General features: G+C 34.3%; 1 pseudogene; it reads left to right on the forward strand.

Moving 5' to 3' along the window:
- The window catches only part of LOC149209817 (putative sucrose-phosphate synthase 3), an 87686-nt pseudogene that overhangs the window by 26049 nt on the left and 34076 nt on the right, over window positions 1-27561 (forward strand).

The raw sequence follows: 27561 nt of genomic DNA on the forward strand, positions 1-27561 counted from the left end.
ATGTTTTATGCCTCTGTTATATTGCCTATGAAATTCACTTCTAATACTTATATGATGCGCGAATGTGTATAATTGTGTTGACTAGTTGAATGCAAGATAGAATATATGTTTATGCGAAGTTAACTAAGATCATTTAAGAAGATAAGTAAGATATTCAGTCTATTTTGGGAAATAGTGCAAATCACTACCATAGCATTGCAAAGCATCTCAGCCGTTGGCTAGGGCTACGCGAAGGTGTGCTGCTTCACTAGGGTACCAAGGGTTGGAACAGTGTGCAAAGTGACCTGCGCGAAGGCAAGTCTAGTTGGACTAAATTGACATCACATACATCTCAAGGGTGCAGAAACTTGGTCCCAAAATCCCCCCATATTGCTTCGAGTGAGACTTCAGTCCACGCTTCGTGGGCTAATCTCGAAAGGCCCAATAGTGTAGGGATTTGTCTAGCTAAATAACTTTGAATCTGGGTCAAGCCCCCATAAGCCAACAAAACTTTGGTACTATTCCAATAACCCATCGTAGTCCACACCACCTTCTTGGACTTATGTTTCTCCATATCCTCTTCAATCTATTGACCATGCTTTTTAGCCATATCCACCCCGAACTTCTCAATGGGGAAACCCATCACAATGGTGGACGGCTCAAGTTAACCAACCTCATTCTTTACTACCTTTATCGTGACCTTAGCCACATCGCACTAATCCTACTAATCCTAAGAAACCTCAAGTTCCTATTAAACGAAATCCGAACCTGAACAAGAAACAAGCACAACAAATCTATAGTGGAGAGACATCTTATATTGCTTATGTAACGTCGTCCTCCCACATCTACCAAAGAAACTGGCCAGTCATGGTAACCATTTGACGAGAGGCCTCTTTGATATGATTCGAGCTCTTAAGTCACATTAAGGAAGTGGAACTTATGGAAACACACCATACAAACATTAAAAAACATTTATAGGACCGTGAGGATCGAATCCAATACTTTGGACAGCTTGCCTTCAGGTCCCGCTAAGAATTTGGACAAGTTAAGGCTCAGTCACTCCCATGCTATATGCATGCAGGTGAACAAAAACTCAAAGTCCCACAGGTTTACCTCCCAGGGGTAAGAGACCCAAATTATCAGTGCTATGCCAGCGACTCCAGGATCTGAGCCACTTTTTTAGGCCCAAAGCCAAGGTCACTACCCAGAATTGATACATCTCTTCAAATCACTAAAATAACATGGAAATGACATTGCTAAATAAAATACTTGTTCAAGACCTTGAATGGACCCCTACTAGCCACGACATGCATTTCGTCAAACATATTGCAAATGTGTAATCTATAGGTGTAATTAGCATTTCTGAGCATAGGGGTCTCATACATAACTGAGAATTGCTAAGAAGCATTGATTTCTCAACACATCAACTGTCATTCCGTCCATTAGGTCATAGATACATTGATCATTCAATTATAATGAAAAACATGATGAGAGCCACACAAGGCCATTGTCATAGAACACATACATAACTATCATAATAGCAATGAAAAATACTCATGAAATTACAACCACATAGACCACATAGTTGACATCTAATCTAGGGCTTCCAGAGTGTTTGTTCCATCCAAGGTCTCTAGGACTACTAATTGAACCCACATCTATCGTCAGCCTTCTAGAGTGTTTGTCCAACCAAGGCTTCCAAGACTAGTAACCCAACCCACCAAGGGCTTTTAGAGTGTTTCTCCAACCGAGGCTTCCAGGACTAGTAACTCAACCCAAGTTGTTATAGGGCTTCCAAATCTTTTGTCCAACTTGGGCTTCAAAGCACTAATAACTCACTCCAAGCTAAGGAAACATGAGAACCAACAAGAAACAAACAATGAAAGTAAAGCCATAGTCACCATGGCTATCCAGGAAATGGAAAGGCTAGGCAATCCACTATCAATCCAGGTAATCCTCCATGCCAATGATAGATCACCACCAAGAAACCACATGCATGTGTGATGCATGCCAAAACTAGTGAAGGAAACATACATGCAGCTAGGTACTAGCAAGAAAAAATGATATAGCTACTGATGTAGATGCCTTTTTTTGCTTTCCTTCTCTTCCTTTGCCTTCTTGCTCCAAGAATCCAAGTATTCTACACCGTCCAAGAGTGCTCCAAGGAAAATCTAAGTACCTAAGAGTATGAAAGAGAGAGAGAATAATGAAAGAGATCTCCAACACTAAATTGACAAAAGGTTACCAATTGGTCCTGAGAAGAATTTTTGTGAATGACACCTCTATTTTCTTCATTTTCCATTATTTTCCTTCATTTCCCTCCTCACATGAAACCTCATTTTTCTCATAATTTCCATTATGTTCTTAAATAAATGTGCCAAAAATGCCATGTTGACTTTGCAAAGCCTTAGCCATTGCCTTTCCCATTTTACTTATCCATTAAATAATCAAATGAACATTCCCTAGGATGTCTTGCCCAACATTCATCTTGAAATAAGTGTCACATCATCCGTGGTTATTTTTTTAAAATTTTATTACATGGAATTTTCACCAGGGTTGCTACAGATCCTTCCCCATTAGGGGACACCATCCTCGATGTTCAGTCACACATATACCTCAACAACCTATTGAAAGAAGACATACCAGTGATGAAGCTTTATAACATAGTGCGATGCAGTATTTACAATGAAATATTTGGTGAAGTGAAAAGCATCATGACAACATGACAATATACCGCATAGTGGAGCTTTATAACACAACTCATGGTGGTACTTACATTGATACACATATGTGGATATAGCAACATCATCAAAATATATAGAAAAACATATATCAAAACATATACCAAAGCATATATCAAAACATATACTAAACACCATATCTAAGCATATATCAAAACATCATATCAAAGAATATACCAAAACACCATATCAAGTATACGCGCCTTTGTATATAGTGAACCTGTGTGTATACATGGCCTGGTATATAGTGAACCTACGTATACCTTTCTTTCTTCATTCTTTTTGTTTACCTGCTACACTGTGATCTTTCGTCTGAGAGAGTTTCCTTCTAAACTGATTCCTTGAATATGCCCTGCATTTCATCACATCTATAAATACTACTGTCGTGTATTCTGTCACATCTCATATCTCTTCTGTAGATTCATCTAGTTTCCATGTACAAGTGAGTTGTTCTACTACAAGTGGGTTTCCATCAAGTACAACACATTCATCATAATGCCAACAATCTACCCCTTTGGACTTGATGGCAACAACAATACCAAGTCACTCTCCCCCTTTGACATCAAGGGAAAGTGGCAGACGGAGACCTTCTCCCCCGAAGAGCAAAAGACATTCATATTTGAATAGCTGAATATTAATCATGCTCCCCCTGAGCACATGCAGAGTCTGTAAATATTTTCAAGAAGATAACATGACTCTATAACTCAACTATGTGAGTTTTACCTTCCTATCACCAATGGCTCATACATACATTCATTTTCCCAACCAAGTGGGGATAAACTTGACTCATCCACCCAACCAAGTGGGGATATACTAGATACCAATTGTTTATACATGACAGAAATATTACATCATCCTTCCCATGCATAGAGGGGGTACAAATTACATCATATGACCAACATGCATTGATCAAAAGACTACAATAGATAGAGACAAACTATTACATCATGGGTCTTGACATGACCTTTACATCGAATGATATATAGAGACCAAATATCTAAACAAGACCATGATAGTCATCAACAACTATCATACACCATGTATTTTTTCTGCTCCATAAGAATCTATCAACAACATCCAGCCCAACAACTTGTATATGTCCATCATTAGTCCCCAAGATATGACAGTGTAAATCTCATCAAACTGTGACAAAGTATGTCTGCATATAGATATCAACTCATCCTCTTGATTTCATCAAGATCAACTTGCTTTGTTTCCTTAGTAGAAAGAGACTTATCATAACCTTAGCATATGTCATATCTCCAATCATTCACATCATATCATCTGTATGTTAAAACACCATAGTCATCATCTATGATTATAACATTGTCTTTAATAATAGTATGATCTTTCCACAAGAACCTTCAATATATAAACCATGTATCATCACTAGGGAACATCCCACATCTGATAAGCATCAACCATGATAATCAACATATGTGAGTATCAACCTATCATCATAAGGTAAGAACTCAAAGTGATTAAGTAAGCCATGTCTTCGAATATCCATGTCTTCAAATAGCTATGTCTCCATGCAACCTGTAATAACACAATTCTCTTGGCCAACCAACAATATGCAACTTAAGTAATCATCCCTGTATCCATCATACTGTATATCCATAAAAGAGATATCAATATTTATCATGATCTTATGATCATTTGTCAAGATTTCTTGATATCGTCAACCACGACAATCCTCAACCATGTGAGAGCCAAGAACTATAGGAATCTTGCATCATAGCTGTACTATATGATCTTTATGTGTCTTTGAAGGCATGATGACATCAGCATGAGTGACTCATCATCAAATAATGAAGTTGTGTATATATGCATCATTAAAGAATCATCCATAAATCTAATCTGAACACCAACTATGTGACCCCAAGAATCATATGATATTTTTTCATGGGCAACTCATAACCTTATCATAGCAGGATGTATCATTTAGCCATATAATCATCATCATAATATTTTAGGTACTAAAGAGTTCTAAACATAATTCCAACAATGCTCTATTAGAAGCATAGCATGTTCTCCCCCTGAACCTATTCCATCTGTTCACTGTCAGATCTGATCAGCAAGAAGTATCAAGGCATCACCATCAATTAGATATACATCAAGTTAACTTGTGAGGGTCAAAAACAACATCTTATGAGTATCAATACATTTCCACACATTATTAGTAGATTTTAACCATCATCAAACAGAGCAAATAATTGACTGAACCATATCAGACCCTTTTTCTTGATTATGTCCCATTGCTTTTCCTCAAGCTAACATATACATGACTGCGCAGTGTCTAACTCTTGTATATACGTGATTTCTCTTCATGAAACTTGTGTATGAGATTTAGAACAATGAAGTTTCACACTTTTAGCTCCCTCTGAGTCTGCCATGTCTATACATTGTGCTGTGCCAGGTCTTTCTGACTGTACTTCCTTCTTCTTCCATATCTTCGAGTGTGATGATGTTTTCTCCTTTTGGTATGGTGCTCGTACTTTGTTCCTATATTCCTTTGCTATATGTCCAAGCTTGTTACATGCATAACATCTTATATGTTTCATATTCCTTCTATAGCAGTTAATGGCTTTGTGACCAAACATATTGCAAGAAAAACAATATCCCTTAAAGTACGTCGAACATGATGATCTTTCTGTGTGATGTTCTTGAACCATTCTACTTCTACATTTGGTTGCACCATGTCCAAAATTATAACATTCAACATTATTCATTTGAGGAAATAACTGACTATCACTTCCATAGTTAGGAGTAAAAGATTTTCTTTGAATAATTTCTTTCCTTAGTTGTTGATGGGATTGACCTCTCATCTCCTTATTGAGAATTTCAGATTTTGCATTAGAGTTCCTTGTCTTACTTTGTGAACTACATTCACCTTCAACAGATTCATGAAAACCAAGACTAGTTTTGTTAGCAGGAAATTGTTGACTACTAAGTGTTATAGATCTAACCCAGAAATATAGAATATCATCCAAGATCTTAGTACTATCTTGAAACTGTAAGAGCTTATCCTTTTCTTATAATTTATCTTTTAGAATATTTACCTCAACCTGATGTTTCTCTTCCTTTTCAAGATACTGCTTCTTCATGATTATTTCAAATTTTCTTCCTTCTTCCAACTGATGTCTTAATTCAAGAAATTCGTTTTCTTGTTTTTCAAGAGCTTGGAGTAGTCCTTTATTCTGCTTATTTGATTCTTCAAGATATTGTTTTAGCGAGAGGATCTTAGCTTCAAGAATTTCATAGTAACTGGATCTATCTCTGAGTTTCTTGACTGTTGTGCTCCTTTCATTTACTCCATTTCTTAATGATGTCACTTCATCCTGTAGATTTTGACATTGATCTTCCTTTTCCATGAATTGCTTCCTTACCTTGATTCCTTCCTCTAGTTGAGCTTTTATTTTGGTAGCTTCTTCTTTGGAGGCACATTCCATTTTGTCCAATAGATCTTGTTGATCTCTAATTTTGTCTGTAAGCCTTTTAAATTCTGCCTCTATTTGATATCTTTCTTCCTCACCCATAAGAGAAAATTCAGTTGTTTCGCTATCACTTTCATCATCTTCAAATGGATGGAGAAATGTATCACCAGAGGATAACACATTCATACCTGATAGTTCTTTTACTTGTTCATCTTCATTCTGAGGTGATTCTGAATATGAAGTGTTGCTTCCACATATTCCCCAATTGATTCTCCCATTTTCATAGTTCCTCTAAGATGTCTTCTTCTTCTTAGGCACTTTCTTATTTAGTTTCTTTCCCATTGTTCTACGGATCTCCTTCAAGCGATCAATCTTCTACTAAAGGATCTGCTCTTATACCAATTGTTGGAAATAATACTGAGAGGGGGGGTGAATCAGTATTAGTCATGTCAATAATCTTTTTATTTTCTTACTCAATTTCAAATACGCTACTTCAATGAAGCCAACCTGCGTGTGCACGCAACTGTGTTTAAGGAAGCAAGTGTATATCTAGCAAACTAATGATTCTATTAATTCATCATATGTTGATCTTTAATCTGAGTATCAATACTTTATTAAACATTAAACAGTAACCATGTGCAGTAATAACAGAAAGAACCATAATACATAAGCATCACAAATGAACACCAATATGTAAGGTGGAAACCCAATGTGGGTAAAAACCACCTACTGATGTCGTCTCCATCTTCTTTTAATAATAATGAAATCTATTTACAGTAATGTACTGGTGCAGACTCATACTAGTATGCAGGCTTTTACCTATAGAAGGCTACTACCTTCTTTCGTTCTCCAACTTCTATTGGAAGGGGGATACAACCCCCTAGCTCTTGTACTAGCCGATATATTTACTAGTACGTAGGTGTCGACCTACAAAAGGCTATGGCCTTCTTTTTTCCTCCAAGTACCATGTTTCATAAATTTTCAGACTAGATACTGTTGGAACTCAACACCATAATTTGAAGGCCACGTTTCATCCAATTTTCATACTGGACCAATCAACAAAATTGAAGCTCAAAATCGATCACCACTATAATACAAATATTGAATTACTCATTCATTGAATACTCAATCATTACTCTCTAAATCACCCAACAACTTAATCACTGAAACCCTGTCATCCAAACACAGTCACTAGAACACAGAGCAGAACCAAAAACTCTATAACAATATTCACAGCCAATTGTATCATCAAAAACCATGCATCGGAGTGCATACACTACTTGGAAGAGCTGAACCAACATGTGTACGTGACTTCACCAAAGCGAACCAGCGTATATGTCATAAAATACTTACTTATAACTTCGTTAGACTTGCCGACTTCAGACATACCCAGATCATTACATACAAAAGGATAATACGTGTGTTAGCCACCAGATCTAGTCCATCAGATCACATAAAGGTAAGTCATTATGATCCTGATCCATTATTAGTTCTCATCCATCAACACTGAAGCTAATCACAATCAACCAATCTGAATATGCAGAACACTGTCACTAGTTAACATTCACCAAAACTCAGAACTTTGCATCAACAACCAGAACCACTTGTAACTTCAAGCATCATAGTTCATATGGTATACGCTACTTAGATGTGTCTATCCTACATGTATACGCACTTTTATCAAGGTCAACCAGCATATACATCTGTAAATATTCATTCATAGTTTTGCATCTATTCCCGACTCCAGTTATACCCAGATCATAATATTTATAGAACATCACATGTGTCAGTATACAGATCTAGAATAAGAATGATAAAACCATATATAGATGATTCATTCCAAGCCATAAGATCCTGATCCATCATTAGATCTTGCCCTCCATCAACCATTGAGATTCCTCCTTGGCTCAGATCAAGCAAAGCATCATAAACCCATAACCTACATACTGGATCTCACACTTCATTAGATATTTCAGACTTCATCTTGGCCTAATGCTCTTCTCCTCCTTTTATAGTCTTAGGCCTTTCTCAATACCATGGTCGAAAACCACGTAGGACCAATACCTTGGACCCAATACCTATGGTCAATACTTCACAGCAAATACCATGGACTAATGCCAAAATACCATGGACCAAACACCACAGACCAAAACTTAGTTTTCCAATGTGTATGCACCTTTCATTCTGTGAAAGAGCGTGTGTGAAATATACATGCCTTTGTATATAGTGAACTTGCGTGTATTTGTGGTTTGGTATATAGTGAACTTGTGTATACCTTTCTTTCTTCATTCTTACTGTTTACCTGCTATATTGTGATCTTTCATCGAGAGAGTTCCCTTCTGAAATGATTCTTTGAAGATGCCCTGCGTTTCATCACATCTATAAATACTACTGTCATGCATTCTGTCACATCTGATATATGTTCTGTAGATTCATTTAGTTACCATGTACAAGTGAGTTGTTCTGCTAAAAGTGGGTTTCCATCAAGTACAACACATTCATCATAATGCCAACATATGTCGACCTAATAATAATAATATAAAGGCACAAAAATAACAATAGAGGGATTCTATGGGGCACAATAATAACAATATGGGGACAATAGGAGCACAACAATAGCAATAAGGGATACAACGACAATAGTAATGGGGCAATCACTAGTATTATAGGGACCTAACAACGGACCTGCTGACATGTCTAATTTGTTCTCCTAAAGTGGATTCTAGCAATGGAGAGACAACTAAAATGTTGACTTTTGATCAGGATGAAGACATTCTAGAGAGTGGAGGGGCATACATAGTTTGAATCCCTTGTGGACACAAAGAAAAGTATATTCAGAAATAATTATTATGGCCATACATTCTAGAGTTTGTAGATGGAACACTGGGTCATATTATTAATATTTCCAAAGCATTGGGAGATATGATTAGAGAAGGCACACTTGTATGGCCTTATGTAATCCATGGCCACTATGTAGATGTAGGGGTGATTTTTTCTTCTTTCTGGTACTTTGAACATTCCAATGGTTTTGACAGGTCATTCTCTAAGCCAAAATAAACTAGAATAGTTATTGAAACAAGGATTACATTCCAAGGAAGATATCAATGCAACATACAAGATCATGCGTAGGATTCAAGCTGAAGAATTGTGCCTTGATTTCATTGAGCTTGTGGTCACAAGTACAAGGAAAAAAATTGAAGAACAATGGGGCTTGCATGATGGTTTTGATTTGGATTGAATAGAAATCTTAGACATCAAGAAAATCATGTTGTCCATTGTTATGGTTGTTACATGCCTCAAATGACGGTGAGTGCAAAGAATGACACTCTTGTTGAAATTAAATTATTTTTTTTGTCAATTTGTTACATGGGGATTTACCCACCTACTTATTTAACTGTGTAGGTGTGTTTCATTATCAAATGTGGAAATCCTATTCTTCCTTGATAATTATTCCATGAGTTATTAGGTCAAAAAAGTACATGACATTTAGGTGGTGGGTTTTTTTTTACATATATATGCTTTGTTGTAGGTTATACCTCTTGGAATGGACTTCAACAATGTTGTAGTGCAATATTAGAATTTAGATAATGACTCTGTTCAATTTCCCAAGTCTCCTTTATGGGGTGAGGTAAGTAGCAGGGCAAGGTTTAATTCCTTTTCACCATTTAAGATTTCACATAATAGAAAAATTATATCCCTCATTCCACATACGAGGGGCATAATAATATTTTGTATTTTTAGATCCCATAGTTTTTGAAAAATCCTTCAAAGCCCATAATTTTGGCTCTTTCTTGACCTAATCCCAAGAAGAATATGGCCACTTTAGTCAAGGCTTTTGGTGAATGTATCAAATTGAGGAAGCTGGAAAACTTGGTATGTCTTTTCTTGGTTCCTAAATTTATCTTTTTCTTTAGAGGTATGTTTTGTAGCTTTTCCCTTATTTGATAAGTTGATAACTAATATTTTAGTTATCCATTTCAAAATTGTAGATGTTGATCATGGGCAGTCGAGATGATATTGATCAAATGCCTACAACAAGTTCCAGTGTGTTGACCATTGTCCTGAAGCTTATTAACAAATATGATCTATATGGAGAAGTGGCATATCCTAAACATCACAAACAATCAGAAGTTGCTGATATATATAGGATTGCAGAAAAGACTAAGGTTTTATAAAAATTCCTGTCAAACTATAAAATAAACTATCCATTATTGCACTTCTAATAGACAAAAAATTTGAACTGCAGTTGGTGTAGGTGAAACAAAAAGAAAAAAAATCTTGTCTGTGTAATTTTGAAATGATGATGTTTGTGTGTGCAGGGTGTTTTTATCAATCCAGTCCTGGTGGAACCCTTTGGTTTGACTCTCATTGAGGTATCTTGACCAACCTCTTTTTTTTATTATTTTCTTCAAGATGAAATTTTTTCAAGAAGATACAAATGTATCAAGTTTTGATATTATGACCATTATGGTAGTTTTGGAGTATTTTGAATATAATAATTCAATATATATTAGTTTCTTTCATATAAAGACATACTTGAATGCTTCTCTTTGAAATGCTCCAGAACTAAACATAATGGTCATAATATCAAAACTTGAAACATATGTATCTTCTAGATTTAAAAGAATATCATTTCTTTTTCATTTAGAGGCATGATATATGAAAGGATGCTTTTGCTTTTGAGTACTGTTGCAAATTTAAATTTTATATGTGTGTGTATTTATGTATATGTATGCATATATATGTATCCAGAAAAGAACAATATTTGCATCAAAGTACATTTTTTTATCTCTGTTTAGTTATGGAGAATTTCAGAGAGAAGAATTCAGTTACAAAATAGTGAATTGCATTCCATTTTTCAAAGCATTCTTTCATCATAAGGAAGCAATAAAATGTCTCAGTTTTGGTAGTGTTTTCAAGGTTATGTTCTCCAAATTTCACAAATAACTTCAGAAGAAGCCTTCCATAATTTCATACTAGCAATTTGATCTAAAGAATTTTTGGTTGTGTAAAAAGAGTAACACATGTCATGCTTCCAATTTGTTCTAATGCAGGCAATTGCACATGGATTACCTATGGTTGCCACAAAGAATGGAGGACCTGTAGACATTCAACGGGTATATTGAAAATTCTGCTATCTAATATAAAAGTTTGATTGGATCTTACATGTGATTGATCACTCAAATTGGTTTATTGTTGTGCAGATGTTGAATAATGGTATGTTGGTAGATCTCCATAATAACAAGGAAATTGCAGCTGCTTTGTACAAACTAGTAGTTGATAAGAACCTCTGGGCTGAATGCAGGCAAAATGGTCTATAGAACATTCATCTCTATTCTTGGCCACAACATTGCAAAATATATTTTTCAAGAATCTCCCAATGTAGAATGCGACACCCGCAATGGCAGAGTGAAAATGACCAAAATGAAAATATAGATTCTGAATCAAATAGTGGTTCATTCAAGGATGCCCCTGATACATATCTTTGTCTCTCATTAGATGCAAATAGGCCTTCTCACTCTAGTTCACTTAATAACCCCTTTGATCTTGATAAACTTCTAAAAAATGAAGAGAACATGGGAGGTATTTCAAAACACATTAGGATGATCTTAGAGAAGACTTAAGGACAATCAATCTAAATTGTGGAAGACAAATGACATGAATTCACAGGAAAAACAAAGTATATATCACAATATTAGCTTAGTTTCTTCAAGGAAACTACTTCTCAGGAGAAGAAAGTGTCTATTTGTGATTGCAATGGATTGGTATTATGCTTTTGGAGAACCCCTTGTTAGTAGAAAAGCTATTATCATCCAAGAGATTATGAATGCAGTTCATTCTATTGGCAACTTTTCATCTCCTAGATTCATTTTTTCCACTGCATTAATGGTTTTAGAAACATTTTATATGCTTCATTCTATTGGAATCAAAGTGTCTGCATTTGATGCTCTAATTTGCAGTAGTGGGAGTCAACTTTTATATACAACTAGTTATAATTCATATTCACCCATATATCCAGATCTAGACTATGATTCTCATATTGATTAATGCCAGGGTGCAGAAGGACTGAGGAAAAGCATGAAAAAATTGAGAGATCCAAAGAATTCTCAGTTCCTAGTGGAAGATCTTGAAGCATCTAACTTCCATTGCTTGACTTATAAATTCAAGAACATATCCACTGTAAGTTTCAATTCTAGATGTCATTTTTAGTGGCTAGTGCATGTTTTATGAGTGGGATCAAACATCTTGAAAAAAAAACAAAAAATGTTGTTGATTTAGGCACTTCTTTACTGGTTCCAATTTGATGACATTAATACCCTATTATAAACAATTAGAATGGCGTACATGAACTATCTTGATTTATGCTAGATATTAGGGATCCATGACAAGTATTAGTAGGATAAAAACAAGATTTAGGACTATCATTGAATGTTAACTAGTCTTATTAGTTTGTTAATGTTTTACTTGTGTACTATTTTTCCAAGCTCCCAAAGTAGATGAATTGAGGTGGCAACTAAGAATGAGAGGTTTGAGATGCCATGTGGTTTATACTCAAAATTGTTCCTAGCTATGTGTGATGCCTCTTAATGGTTCGAGATATCAAGCTTTAAGGTGATAAAATTGAAGACAACTCTTTTGCATCTGAATTTAATTTCATGATTTTAGTCTTTAGTTTGATGATTTTGGACATGTTACTAATCCTTCAAAAAAAAATTCCACAATAACATATTGTATTCTTGAAATAGTGAAAATTGTTACATCCCTCAAAATAATCATATAATGACTCCTCAAAAAATTTTGGATACAAACTTTGTGGCACAATGACAATTGCTACAAATATTAAATTCAAAGCCTTTTGGTTATGTGAATATATGACCTATAGCTAATAAACCCAAAAGAAACGACTAAGTTCTAACTTTCGTTTTAATATATATGATTCTTGTCATAGTCCTTAATCATTGTAATGCAACATAAAGTTCTTGTCCATTATATTACCTTCACCATTCATTAGTTGGATCAAGCTCTCTAGAACCATGTACATTTTATATGACTGTGGGTGTGATATTGGTGCTTCAATAGATGCATGGACCCTCTTATTGACCTCAATCCAACTGCATTGTGGAAATTTCTTTAACCCCCAGCTATAGCAGAGAGGTTTCATACCAGTACATAGTTTCCTACATTTTTGGAGTCTATCTCAAAACTCCATTATGATGCCCATTCTCCTAGCTCCACATTGCAATGAATGTTGCAGGCACCAAGTGAGGCATTCAATATGGTAGAATTAGGTTCTATCGGTACCATCCTTATAAAATTTTGATCCTCATAAAGATGTTGAGCACAACCAAGAATTCCAACCATGCATGCATACTGTTCTATCCTATGGGTAATGCCATAATCTTGACTAAAGTGATGAAATCATTTACAATACAATTCCACTAATATTGCATGACTACATGCATACAAAAGGCAAGTAAAAGTGATATGAGATGGTTTAACTCCCATCTATTGCATTTGGTGGAAACAACAAAGGCATCCTCACAACCATGATTCCATACCCATCAATCATCATGTTCCATGAAACCAAATATTTTTCAGACATATTTTCAAACATCTAGTGAGCTATATCTATGCTTCCACACTTGCAATATATGGATATCTCGATAATATCTAGGGAAACATCCAATTCAATTCCATTTTTGAGAATAAAATCATGATTAGACTTACCATGTTGAAGGGTTGCTAGATACACACATCCATGGTGAACACCCAAGTTGATCACTCTGTTAAGTTTCATATCTGTCAATTTAAACTGATTAAAAAATGTCAATGCATCACTACCATGTCCATTCTGCATGTATGCTGAGATCATGTTGCTCATTGAGATAATATCCCTTAAGAATTTTTTTAAAGAATTGGTGTGCATCTACATAATTTCCACACTTTGCATACATTTCGAGAAGAAAGACATCAAACTCAATCCAATTTTGACAAAATGGGCTTAGATCTTATCCCTTTCTCTTAGAACAGACAATTTGACACATGCCTAAAGAGTAGAGGAAAAAATGATTATATTTGGTTGTACACACACTCCATACATTTGGTAATATGGAAAGGTCACATCCTCATAAAGACCACTTCCTACATGGAATTTAGTTGTTTCTTCCATAAGAAAAAAATTCTAATACTAACGTTGTCAAAAAAGTTATGTGGATTCTCCATGCTATTGCACGTGGCATACATAATCAGAAGCATAGGGATAATGTTTTAATTGAGATTAATCTTAATCATGTAGGCATAAATCCATTATTCGTCTCGCAAAACCCCTAAGTGTGCACACAATGGCAACACGCTAATCATGAAAACAACATCATGGCTCACTCTTTCCGACCTCAAGGCCTCGTTGACATATTCACTCTGAGCATAAGAAAAAATCATGGTACCCCATGAGATGGCATCTCATTCATGCGATTGGTCACACAATTGAAACGTCAAAAGTAAAAATACCCGTATTTGGCATATAATATAATAGGTGAATTGTCCATTGATGTATTTGGCTCAACCATGTTTGACCACATGGGTGTGTATCTTCTTCCCCTCTAGAAGAACATGGAGCTTGCTACGTGTCCTGAATAAAAAGAGAAATGTAACTAATTGGTCATTTTGTACTAGTGTTATATACTTGACCAAGTTCATGCATTAGAAAATGAAATGTTGTTGTGAATAAAATGACATGGATTAAACATCACACCTTCAATTATTTGTTTTCATAAGTTATCTACAACTTGAGATTTTTAGCATGTAACTTAGTTGGCATGATTGTGCCTAAACTTTCACTGATGGTTGAATACTTAGTTATTAAGGTGTTATTTTATATGGTGACATTTTATTTGCTTGGTTTATAAAGGTCATATGACCATATTATAGTGGCCACTAATGCCCAACTGAAGAACACTTGTTCGAGTTTCTTGCTTGTATGGGGAAAAATGGCTTTGAAATTGTTGATGTTGAGGTGTATGTCGTATAAAATATTTATAGTCTACATTATTTTATATTCTAGTGTTCATTTTATTTCATGTCTTACACTCTACATTGTACCCTCTTTTGTTTTCAGAAAAGGAACTTGGTATTGATGGTCAGAAACAGAAATTGAAGAAAGAGGATCAAAGAAATAACACTAGAGTGACAAATGCAAAAATAGAGAGAGAAGAGCATTGATCTACTGATACCCTTAGATTAAATATCCCACATAAGGCACACACATAGAGACTTATGGTCAAGTCTCCAGAGTTGGTGAATTCTCCTGCAATGCCTTGGCAACATAATGATAATGTTCTGCAATGATGAAACATCATTTCATGTGTAAATTGTAGTCTAACCAATACTAAGTTGGAAACTCATATTGTAATACTTTAACATTTCATATAATACAATTTACATTGTTGAAATTATTTATAGTTGCACTTGATATTGTTTAGTATTGTAATTAACATATGCAAATTTTCATTTTCATATAAGATGAATATGTACATTGTATGTCATTTTTTAAATTTAGTTGCAAAAACATACTAATTAATTTATGTTGATTAATAATGAACATATAAAACTGATTTAAACTACTAGATTAGTAGTTTATATTGATTAATGATGAACACAGATGAAATGAATATATGACTAAATTAGTCATTTATAATGATTATTAACTAAAGTAAATGAATGAATATAAACTACTAAATTAGTTAATTATATAATGAATATGAAACTACCAAAAAAAGATAAATGGCTACTATAAATGATAAATTTGTGATTATAAATGAGGACTAAATTTTGCATATATATGACTATTAGTAGCTAATTTATAGTATCTTATAATGCGACCAAAATTTAGTCACATTTCTCCGGTCATTAATTGGTTTCAAACAATGAAATTTTTTTGCATATATATGGCTATTAGTAGCTAATTTACAGTATCTTATAACACGACTAATATTTTGGTCATATTTCTTTGGTCATTAATTGGTTTTCCCAGGTAATCATATAGTAATATATTTTGTTGTATATTTGGTCATTAATTGTGGCTATTAATGACTAAATCAATGACTAAATATACTACTAGAAGATAAAATTGAAACAACCAATAAATGACTAAGCTAAAAACGACTAAAAGTTGGTCATATTATAAAATACTGTAAATTAGCTACTATTGGTCACCGACTGAAAAATAGTCATTTATATGCAAATCTTAGTAATTTTTTTAGTAATTAATTAGCCATTTTGTACTAGTGTTTACATGTTCCATAAAAAAAAAAAAAAAAAAATAGAATAACATGATTTTTTCCTTAATTGTTAATCCCTCTAGAACATTAAGCATATATGAATTAATATATTGTTTGAAACATGTTATCTATTATTATTAAGTATATTTTTAATGAAAATTGAAAAAAGAAACTCATATTGAATAATATTTGTTCATTCACCTAATTCATCCTTCTACAATTTTCCTATGAAGATTTTACACTCTTCTACACTTAAATTAGAAATAATATTATTAAACTTCTTCATTTTGTGGATCTAAATGACACACACTAAGAATTACATATTAGTTAAACTTACATATAATTCAAACATATAAATTTTGTAAAGAATTTAGCAATAACTTGCCTTCTCTTCCTTTTTCAATGTGTTATCATTGTGTCGATCAATATTTTTGTTACTTGACACATTCCCAGACAATTTTTTATCAATATAAATCCTGTATCATTCAATACAAAATCCATTAAATATATTTAGTACATAAATCAAATATTTTTCAACTAAAAAGACCTCTGGTAACCGGTGTGGTTATTTGAACAAAATGCCCTAGTGTGTTTAATCTATTAAATTAAATAGGCATTTAAATGTCCAACACTAAAAGCCAAAATTAATTTTTTAAATTAAATTTAAATTATGAAGATGTAATTTGTGACAATAAAAGTGTTTCCATCACAATAAAAAATTAACACATAAAAAATTAAATGAAAGTCACTTAAGAGTCTTGTTTGGCATAGGTGATCCAAGCATTATATTACACTGGGTGCATTGATCAACAAACCGCATTTTGTAAAAATTGATAGGGTTCATAGGATTCAGTGCGATAGAGGTACCACTAGCATTGGTGTATTAGATTACACAGGGTGCACTATGAAATAGACATCATCCAAAAAAATCAGAACGACCATTTAATTGTTTGAGACCATCAAAGAAAATTAAATTTTTAAAATAATTTTAAATTATAATTGTGCTATTTGGAAGAGCTATTTCAATGTGTTATATTACACTGGGAGAATCTATGAACAAACTAGCTAGAACCAACAATGTTATAATATACCGATGCATTGTATGACATAAGGTGCACTAGTGTGTTATATTACATTAACGCACCACAGGACATATACATGTTTTATTTTAAATGAACAGGGGCGATATGGATTGGATCTAATTCAATAAGTGAACCTCCTACTTTACATCTAAAACACCATATATATAGTAATTACACAAACCCATTAAATCTAAAATCCCTAAAATGAAAAATATTAATTGTTTAGTAGTAGAGGGAGTTAAACTGTAAGGTGAAATTTTACAGTCACATAAACAAGAAGAAGAAAGGTTTATGGTAACTATTGTTTTTTTTTAATTTTTTTTAATTTTATTTATATTTAAATAGGAACAAAGATTGTAAAAATTTGTAATAGTAAAATCAATAGTAATTTTTTTATTATAGAGGGTTTTTTTATGAATTATGAATAAGCCTAACTAAAATTATAAAAGATTTCAATAGTAAAATTTAAAATTTTTGGTATCGAAAGTTTTGAGTGAATCGCCATACCTTTCAAATTTTGATCTTTAAGCAGTTGAAAATTAATTTTCTACTCCAAAGTGCTCCGAGTATATCTCTTCTGCCAATGGTCTCTCTTTTAAATAAACCCTAACAAAAATTGTAAAAAATTTTGTTATTAAAATGAACAATAAAATTAAAAAAAAAAATTATGCAGGGTTTCGAGTGAATCACAATCCCTTTCTGATTTTGATATTTTGAATAGTTATGTTGCTCCAAAGTATTTTGGTGCTACATAGTGCTCCTGCTATGTCTCTCTTGCAAATCACTATGTTGAAATTTTTGGAACAAAAATGAAATAGTGAATAAATTTTTACTATTTAAAATTATTTATGAAATTAGATTTTAAAAAATAAGTTAGCACTCATTTTTTAATTAAAAAATAATAAAAAAATCACACTTTATTTCTCTCGCTTTATCCAAACATCGAATCATTCAACAATAAAGTACACAAATGCATTTATAAGAAACACCCATCAACATTGTCAGCGAGCCAAATTTTTTCAATGCACCGACATGATACAATTTTTTTATTATTATTTGAAATACTGAAATGGTACGATTAATTTTCATAACTCAATGCTACAGTTTCTATTGAAATGTATCAGTGTTGTAATTTGTATAAGAGCACCTAGATGGTTGAATTCGTTTTTGCTTTCTAATTTCCAGAAACAAGTGTGTATCAACGATGTTTTTTTATTTAAATGCACTGGTGCGTGTTTTGTAAAATAACGACGAAATGTACTTGTTAAGTTATATTTTTTTAAATATCGCAAACTGGTGTGGGTATTATAAGTGCACCAGTAGGGTTTAAAGTGGCATATTAATCTCAAATTATCATTTAGTATGCATCCACATCAAATACAATGTTCACAATATACATTTTCCTCTTAAAGTTTCCTTGTTCTTAAAAAATTGTTTGAATACTATATTGAAATTCATATTGTGGTTATATGGTTGTCGAGACTAATTTTATTTTTTCCAGTGGAAAAATATGTAACCTTTTATTTAAAAAATGAAAAGTTACAATTGCAGATGCATGATGCATTCCCATAAGCTTCCCAATGGGCACCAGTGCCATGGCACCCTACGCAACATTACATGACTAACGTGCAAAAAATGATGAGAAAAGAATAGAGGGAGAGAGAGAGAGAGTAGTGGAAGCAAGAAAAACTGAATTTCATATGTGAGTAAGACTCATGCTTCAGGTTTTTCTTCCTTTTTTCTTTTCGACCTTGCGCCACTCTCCTTGGGTGGGCTCGATCAAGGCTATGACTAACTGTGTTTCAGCTTTCTGCGAGCCTGCTTCCTTGTCTGAATCTGATGTGTCTGATTCGTGGTGCCACTTTATCCCTCCCATGTTCTGATCATCGTTTATCTTCTCTGCCTGATTTGGGTGGAGCTGTGGAGCCTTTGACGACATGTGAACTTGATTAGGTGCTATGGGAGAGGATACCGCGGTTTCGCCTCCAATTGGGTCATCGTCATATGCAGGTGGAGGATTGTCTTCCTCCTAGTCTTTTGTTTCTTGTCAAGACTAATTTTATATATGCACATAAAATTTTATTTCTATTTTTTCCCAATTGCGAGGACAAAATTTCAATAATATAAAATGGCCAATTCTTCAAATTCCAACTATTTCCATATTGATGAGAAACTTCCTTCGCGGAGTTCTCCCTTTCCAACTCTAGTAAGTTCATATTTTATTTATATTTTGATTATCTAATTGAATTTTTCCTTTTAATCCATTTCAATTTGAATAAAAATGTATCTAAATTTGCAGGATCTTGATTCAAAATTTAGTTCATATGTAAAAAATATTCCTTCATTTAAAAAACATCATAATCCCTTATGAGGAGTAGTATATCGGAAGCAGTTGGTAGATGAAAATTGACAACCTCTTGACCATTCCAATTGGAACATGGAATTTTTTAGTTGTAATATTGGATCGACAATGGTAACAATCGTTCGGTATAATGCAATTTCAATAAACAAATTGCATTTACGTGCTTAATAATATTGTTAATATTGTATGAATCGCGTTCGATATTTTTTGAAACTAAGATTCTAGTGACGATGAGTGTCCCGCCCACCATCTTCCGATGCACCCCACTACAATCTCAACATGAGAGAAGATTGCATTAAGAGAAATAATCGAAGAGGAAGCATACCAATAATTGTAGAATCAACCATCTATTCAATTCCCACTACGTCCAGATTCACCAATTAGGAATGACTACATAAATAGTATTTCTTCGCCACAAGTTCACAATGGAAGTAATCAAATAGATCTTGGTATGGATGATTACTTACGTGATACAACTACCATGCAAGAAATGTTTTTATATGAATTATAGAATGATGAACTAAGTGATGATGCTCATATCACTAATAACTTATTCGAAAGCCTACAATTTGCTTCCACCACCCCTCCCATTGGACCTGACAACAAGTCAATGTCTACTTACCTGGGGGAAAAGGTGTTGTCTTACAACTTCAAAGAAAGGATTGGCATGTCAAATGCATGTTTCTTAATATTATTGAGGTAATTCACCTACATGATCAATCAAGTCCATGATATTTTGAGAAATCTTGTCACATAATCAACATTAGAAATGGTTGATTTTATGAATGTTAACTATTGGTGTTGCATAATTATACTCCCCACCACTTGTAGGTTATTCCATGATAAGGTTCTTCCAAGTGATAATGTTTTGCTGGGTAGCTATGAAGAGGCAAAGTAGCTACTGAAAAATGTTCAGTGCTGAGTACATATCATACCATGCATGTCTAAATAATTGTATTCTACATATAGGTAAATATCTAGACAAAGAGATATGTCCAAAATGTGGGCATGAAAGGTACTGTAATTAAAAAAATGGGTAAATTACATAGTCGTCCTCATAAGATATTGAGGCACATGCTTATAATCCTAAGGATTTAAAGACACTTTTGTTGCAAAGAATTAGCTATGTCGCATGGTTCGCATGCCTGACACTAAAGTGGGTTAGGAGTTATGTGAATCCTAACTGATTCAATAACCATGAAGCATATAGAGGATACATGGCATGAAAAATTCAAAGATGAAGTACGAAGTCTATGACTCAACGTAGCCATGGATAAAATTAGCCCATATTGCCTCCAAAACACCAACTATTCTAGTTTTCCTATAATAGTGATCAATAACAATATCCCCCCATGGTTTTCTGTGAAAAATGAACATTTTATGTTGGCTCTCATAGTCCCTAGTAGAAGAAAAGTAAAGAATATGGAGGTCTACTTGAAACCATTGGTATATGAATTGAAGGTATTATGTGAATTGATACATGCGTACGATGTATCAAGACCCATCACAACAGAGAGGAGTTTTACATTGTATGGAATATGTGCTTGTACACCATACATGATTGTCCCGGCTTAGAAGTTTTCTATAGTAAACTACACTTTTATTGATTTATTTATATACATAACAATATTTTACTTTCACATATTAGTTTAATTCAGTCCAATTGTTCTAATCTTCTTGGTCGCCAGTGTGTCAACCTGTATACAATAATTTCATAGCTCTTGTAACAATAGGGTTTCATGGATTTAAATCTTGTGTATTCTCTCTAAAGGCTAGGTGGTTTGACCACCTATGAAGCCATTATATGACTGATCGAGAGTATTCCTCATAAAATAACACCATTATAGAAGAGAAACATCCACTTTCAATGGTAAACAAGAGAGAACCCAAAGGCCTACAGTAATGACACCAAATGAATGGATTAGATCATATGAGAGATAGAAAGAGAAGTTTTCATAAATGTTTGATTTAAATGGGGAGCCTATGTTCCATGCCCCATGATTCTTCGACACTTATGATGAGAAATTAGACATTGGAATGAAAAGAAAATATTCCTTTCATGAGCTCTCATACCAAGAGCAACCAAAGATTTCCCCCTTACTATATCCCATGCATATATGTAAAAATGTCTCATCTTCTTTATGGAGGCACATATCGATGAATGAAAGTGACAACTTTGCTATTAGGAGAGATCTTATTTCTTAAAAACTAAAAGGAAACATTGGCCAAGGCATAAACTAGAGGAGAGGATGGTCCCTCTTGGTATTTCAAAGAAGGTGATGCACCAAGGATTTTAAAGAAAGATGATATTTCTTGGTAAAAGGAAGTTATAATGAGTGTGAGGGTTCCTTGTTTATATGCGTGCCTTCTATGAATAAGTTTGTAAAAAAAATATTTTATTTTATTTTATTTCTATTTTTATGTAATGATATGTTTTATAATTATTTTTTATATAGTGTATTATCTATTGTGTAGTGTCATTATTCATTTCTCATGCGTGAGTGTATGAATCGTGACTTCCCCCAATACCTACAATGTGTCATATCTAAATTCTCTACATATGTATATTAGTTGACATCAAAGGAGATTCATATGGATATCATTCCATGATGGCGTGAAGAGAGAGTCGATATTGTTTGTATGTTTGAGAAGGAACTTCAAATGAGTTTCATGGACTTGTAGCTGACAAGAAATCTAGGGCATCCAATGTTAACAATTTTCCTTCTTTATAATTGCTCGTGATATGCTTGTTCTTCTTTACTTATGATCTTTCTTTTGTTATATTACTAGTGTGTTCTTTTTTATCAAGACAATTACCAAAATAGAGACAAGTGACACTAAATATTGGCTTCTCTTGGTAGGGCTTAAGCCTCTCACCTCAAGAGAGGAAAACCCACTAAAATTATTCTTCTAGATCTTAAATTGATAAGTACCAAGACCATGACTTGAACCCTCGACTATAGTAGCCTTCCAAGAATCTTGTCACCTACGTTGATTTTCTTCTCCCTTCCTTAGTCTCTCCTTCTACAGAAACTTGGTCTCTATCTCTTTCTATAACTTCCCTAGAGAATCTCGGTATCTAGCTCTTCTAGAGAGAAACTCGACCTCTAATTTGATTACTTAGTAGAGTATCTCTTGTTACCTCGAAAGAATTTCACTGCCTTAACTTGGTACTGCCCAGAAGAATCTGTTGCCCAAACTTCGCACTGCCCAGAAGATTCTACTGCCCAGACTTCACACTTCCCAAAAGAATATTTGCTATGACCAGTGGATGATAACCCATAATAATATTTATACTTATCTTTTTCCTACTCCTTCTTTGTTCTCTTTTTAGCCCTCTTTCTTTTGCCTTCTTCTTCCTACTTTTCTAGTGATTTCTTGTCTGAATTGTGTGTCTTAAAATGAGGCCAAGAAGGGGTATTTATACTCTTCTTCGTTGCCCTTTAAGCCGACTTGACAACTAGAGTTTAGGCAAACTTCATCTTGCTGCTTCCTCATGGTTTGTACATTGACTTTAAGGGGTTTGGTGACAAGTTCTTGGGGGATACTTTATGCTATCTTCAATAATAGTTAGAGATAGTTTGGAGTTATTTTGTCAAATGAGCAATGCTATTAGAATTTCTAAAAATAAAAAATAGATGTACAAAGTGTCAATTTGGTCACCTAGTGAGTGTGTAGAGTCAACATGAGCCTAAGTGGTGTTCACAGAACGAGTCAGGTTTCAAATCATCATTTTTGTTGGTCTCACTTGTTCATGATTTAAATTTAGCCAATAAGCATCTTTTCTCCAAATCTGTAGCAAATACAGTTATGAAAACAAAGTATTTCCTATGAAAGTTCTCGAACTTCCATACAAAATTTGTCACATCTACCATATGTTTTGCTATAAAACCCAAAACCCTGCTGATTACTAACGGTTAAAAAACAAATCATGGGTCTGAGTCATGATGGAATATCATTACATGTATAGGTTCATCTTTTTTATTTTTATCCTAGAAACACACTACAAAGCATTCTCCATTGTTTTCCTTTCATTTTGAGTTGGTTTCACTGTCATAGAGAAGTCTAACTATCCTAAGAAGAAATTGCAGGTGGCAAGAAATGCTCATCACATGTTGCAGCCATGGAACATAATAAACAATACGAAGGAGGCTCTATGGTGCAATATGAAACCACTGACATGAAGACTTTTAAAGAAGAACCTGTTTTCAACTATTTGTTTTCTAGCGTTGGATGCCTTCGTTTTCTCCATAATTCGCAGTGTTTCCATGGATAGATTACTAGATACTTTGCCATGAATTTCAGAAGAAAAAAAATGAAGGTGGGTATGTTGAATTTTGCAGTCTCCCCTAATACAATTTCATGTGCTACAGAGATTCCTAGGTCTAGTAAGATGTGGTGCAAGGTTAAGAAGTTCCATTTGCTCAATTGTGGTTATTTTCTCAAGGGTGAATACAAAGCAATCGACATGACTTCTAGCATTTCTAGGGTTTGCCCAAAAGATCATTTTTCCACATTTTTAATGGTAATCCAAAAGTATTTTAGCTGTCAAAGCAATTTCAATATGGTTTACTAGTATCACTTCATACTACTCTTACATTACACAGGTAAACAACCTTTGGACATTCCCTTTTATCTTTATAGGAATTTGGCAAAGATGGCTGACAAATTCTAGACTAAACTTGATGTTAGCAACACTTCTCTTTTCCATCATGGCCTCATCAAATTGCTTATTGTAGAAGAGCTAAATAATTTAAACAAATATTTTCTTACCTTCTTGTTCTTGAGTGCTTATGAGCTAGATGCTTCCACCCCTTCTAGAAAAAATCAAAAATCTCAGTCAATAACTCCTAGGGAAGAGACGAAACTAGAAACATAACCAATAGTGGAAACTTCCACAAGCACTAGGAAAAGGATGACCAGAAAACAGAGTAAAGGGAAGGGTAAGTTAGTTGATATTCTAGAAGCCATTGAAATTGAAGAAACTCTAGTTTTGCATCCTTTGCAAGAGACAAAAGCAGAAACTCACAAAAAGAGAAAGAGGGCGAAGAAACCTAATTTTACACAAGAGGAACAAGGTTTTATTTTTAGACCAAGAAAACCTATAACACGATCAATGCAACAAATAGAAAGGATGCCAGAAGAGCCATTTGAAAAAATAGAATTAGTGAAGAAGAGACAAAGAAAAGAACCTCTGCTAGAAAAAAGTCAAATAGAAGTGTTGGCATTATGACACAGGTTTGGCACTAGGGCAAAGGTTTTGTCCTTGATGGCAACTCACTCAAAGGGCAGATCACAGTTCAAGCTCTCAAAATGAAAATAAAATCAGGTATACGCAAGTTCCTCTTAACAAAATCGCGTATACATGCGGGTGTACTGATCAAAAGGCGTGTATATGTATGCACACACTTTCATGCAAAGAAAAGCACGTACATGTGGGAAAACTTATGATGGGTCCATGGTATTTAGTTTGACATATTTGAACCTATGGTTTTGGTCCTTGGTATTGCATCCAAAGTGTTGAACCCAGGTATTGAGTCCCTAGTATTGGATCTCTATGGTTTTGGACCATGGTTTGAGTAAGGCCTAAGTCTATAAAAAGGGAAGGAGATCTTTTGGAAAGGATCAACTGAAGCATTGAATATCTTATGAAGAGCAAGATCGAGAATATTGTCATTGGGTTATGGTGCATAACTAGATCTGAATCAAGGAGGAACCTGAGCGCAAGGAGAAGGATAAGTTCTATTGATGGGTCAAGATCTTAAGGCGGTTTGAAGAGAAGTATCTTTGTGAAATATTTGATCTATTATATTTGACGCGTGACGTGATCTATAAATATGATAATTTTGGTATAACTAATGTCTGAATAAGTAAAAAGATAAATTATCTTTATAGATCTGTACGCAGGTTCAACACAACAGAGGCGGGTATACACGCTGGTTCGCTAACGTAAAATGGCGTATACGCTGGATGGCCTTGATACAGAAGCGTATGCACGCGGGTTCTATATATTGAAGTAGCGTATATTTCATGAAATATGTTTTAGCTACTTCTGTTTATTGCTGCAATACTCTGGGTTCAAGATTGGTGTTTGGATACTGGTATTGTTTTCTGTTTACAACATTCTGAGAAGTTATTGGTTGATTCAGTATTTGTTTGTACAAAGGAGGTTGATTAATGCAGATATACTTGACGTTTGATTGATATACATGGAACCAGTCTGAAAATTTAGGAAACAAGGTCCCTGGAAGAAAATAGAAGGTTGTAGCCTTCTGGAGGTCAGCGCCTACATACTAGTACCTCAGCTAGCACAAGAGCTAAGGGGGTTGTAGCTCCCTTCCAGGAGAAGCTGGAGAACGAGAGAAGGTTGTAGCCTTCTGTAGGTAGCAACATGCATACTGGTATACGACTGCACTAGTACAGAAACATTGTAAAAAGATGTTTCTAATGGAAAGAAGACAGAGACGAATTGCAGCAGGTGGTTTTCACCCACATTGGGTTTCCACCTTATATCTTGTGTTCTTATGTGTGATTGCTTGTTCTGTTTTACTATTCCTGGTTACTGTTCATATGGTTTGATGCATAGATTAATGATCAACATCTGAAGAATAATTTAAATTACAGGTCTGATCATATATGCTTGTTTCCTTAACTGAAGTTGCGTACATACACGCTATTTACTAACTGAAGTTGCGTATACAAATCTGATTGTGAAATGGAAAATAATTGACCTGATAATACTGATTCACCCCCCCTCTCAGTATTATTTCCAACAATTGGTATCAGAGCAGGTCCTTCAGAAGAAGCTTGATCGCTTGAAGGAAGATCCATCATCATGAGCAATTACGAGAAAGAAGCATTGATCAGGCCACCATTTTTTGATGGGAGAAATTTCATCTATTGGAAGGTAATAATCACAGCATATCTTCAATCTCTTGGTACAGAAGCCTGGGATATCGTGGAAACAAGATACACATTTCCATCAGCAACTCCTACAGATACAACTGGTAAGAAGCAGTAAGAAACAAATGCGGCTGTCAATACTCTATTAGGGAGTCTATCTCAATCAGAATTCGTCAAGGTTATGCAGCTCAAAACCACAAAAGAAATATGGGAGAAGATTGTTATGAGCTTTGAAGGAGATGATCATGTAAAACGAGCAAAACTAGAAACTCTCAGAATTCAATATGAAAATCTCAGAATGTACAATGATGAAAGTATGGCTAACTATTTCCTACATATAGATGAGATCATTAATTGTATGAAAAATTTGGGTGAAGAAATAAAATAAGTTGTTTTGGTTGAAAAGGTTCTAAGATTTTTGTCTTCTAAGATTTAATCAAAAGTTTCTACCATAGAAGAAAAACAGAATCTACAGAGCCTTACCATGTCACAGCTACATGGAATCCTAACTGCTTACAAAATGAGAAAAGGGGGACCATCAGACAAGAGAGAAGCCGCATTCAAAGCCTCAGGAAAAGGAGATTACACTGACTCAAGAATATGTCAGAAGAAGAAGAAGAATCAAATTTTGTCAAGAACCTTCAACGGGGTTCTGGAAGATTCAGAGGTAAGCTACCTTTCAAATGTTTTTCTTGTGGAAGAGTCGGTCACTATGCTGCCAAGTGTCCTCATAAAGATAAGCTTGACAAAGGTAAGGAACCAGTTAGATGGAACAGAAAA

Source organism: Pinus tabuliformis, chromosome 1_2, assembly GCF_031772625.1.
Source record: "Pinus tabuliformis cultivar Carrire ecotype Pingquan chromosome 1_2, CPIR1, whole genome shotgun sequence".
In the NCBI taxonomy this organism is placed as follows: domain Eukaryota; kingdom Viridiplantae; phylum Streptophyta; class Pinopsida; order Pinales; family Pinaceae; genus Pinus; species Pinus tabuliformis.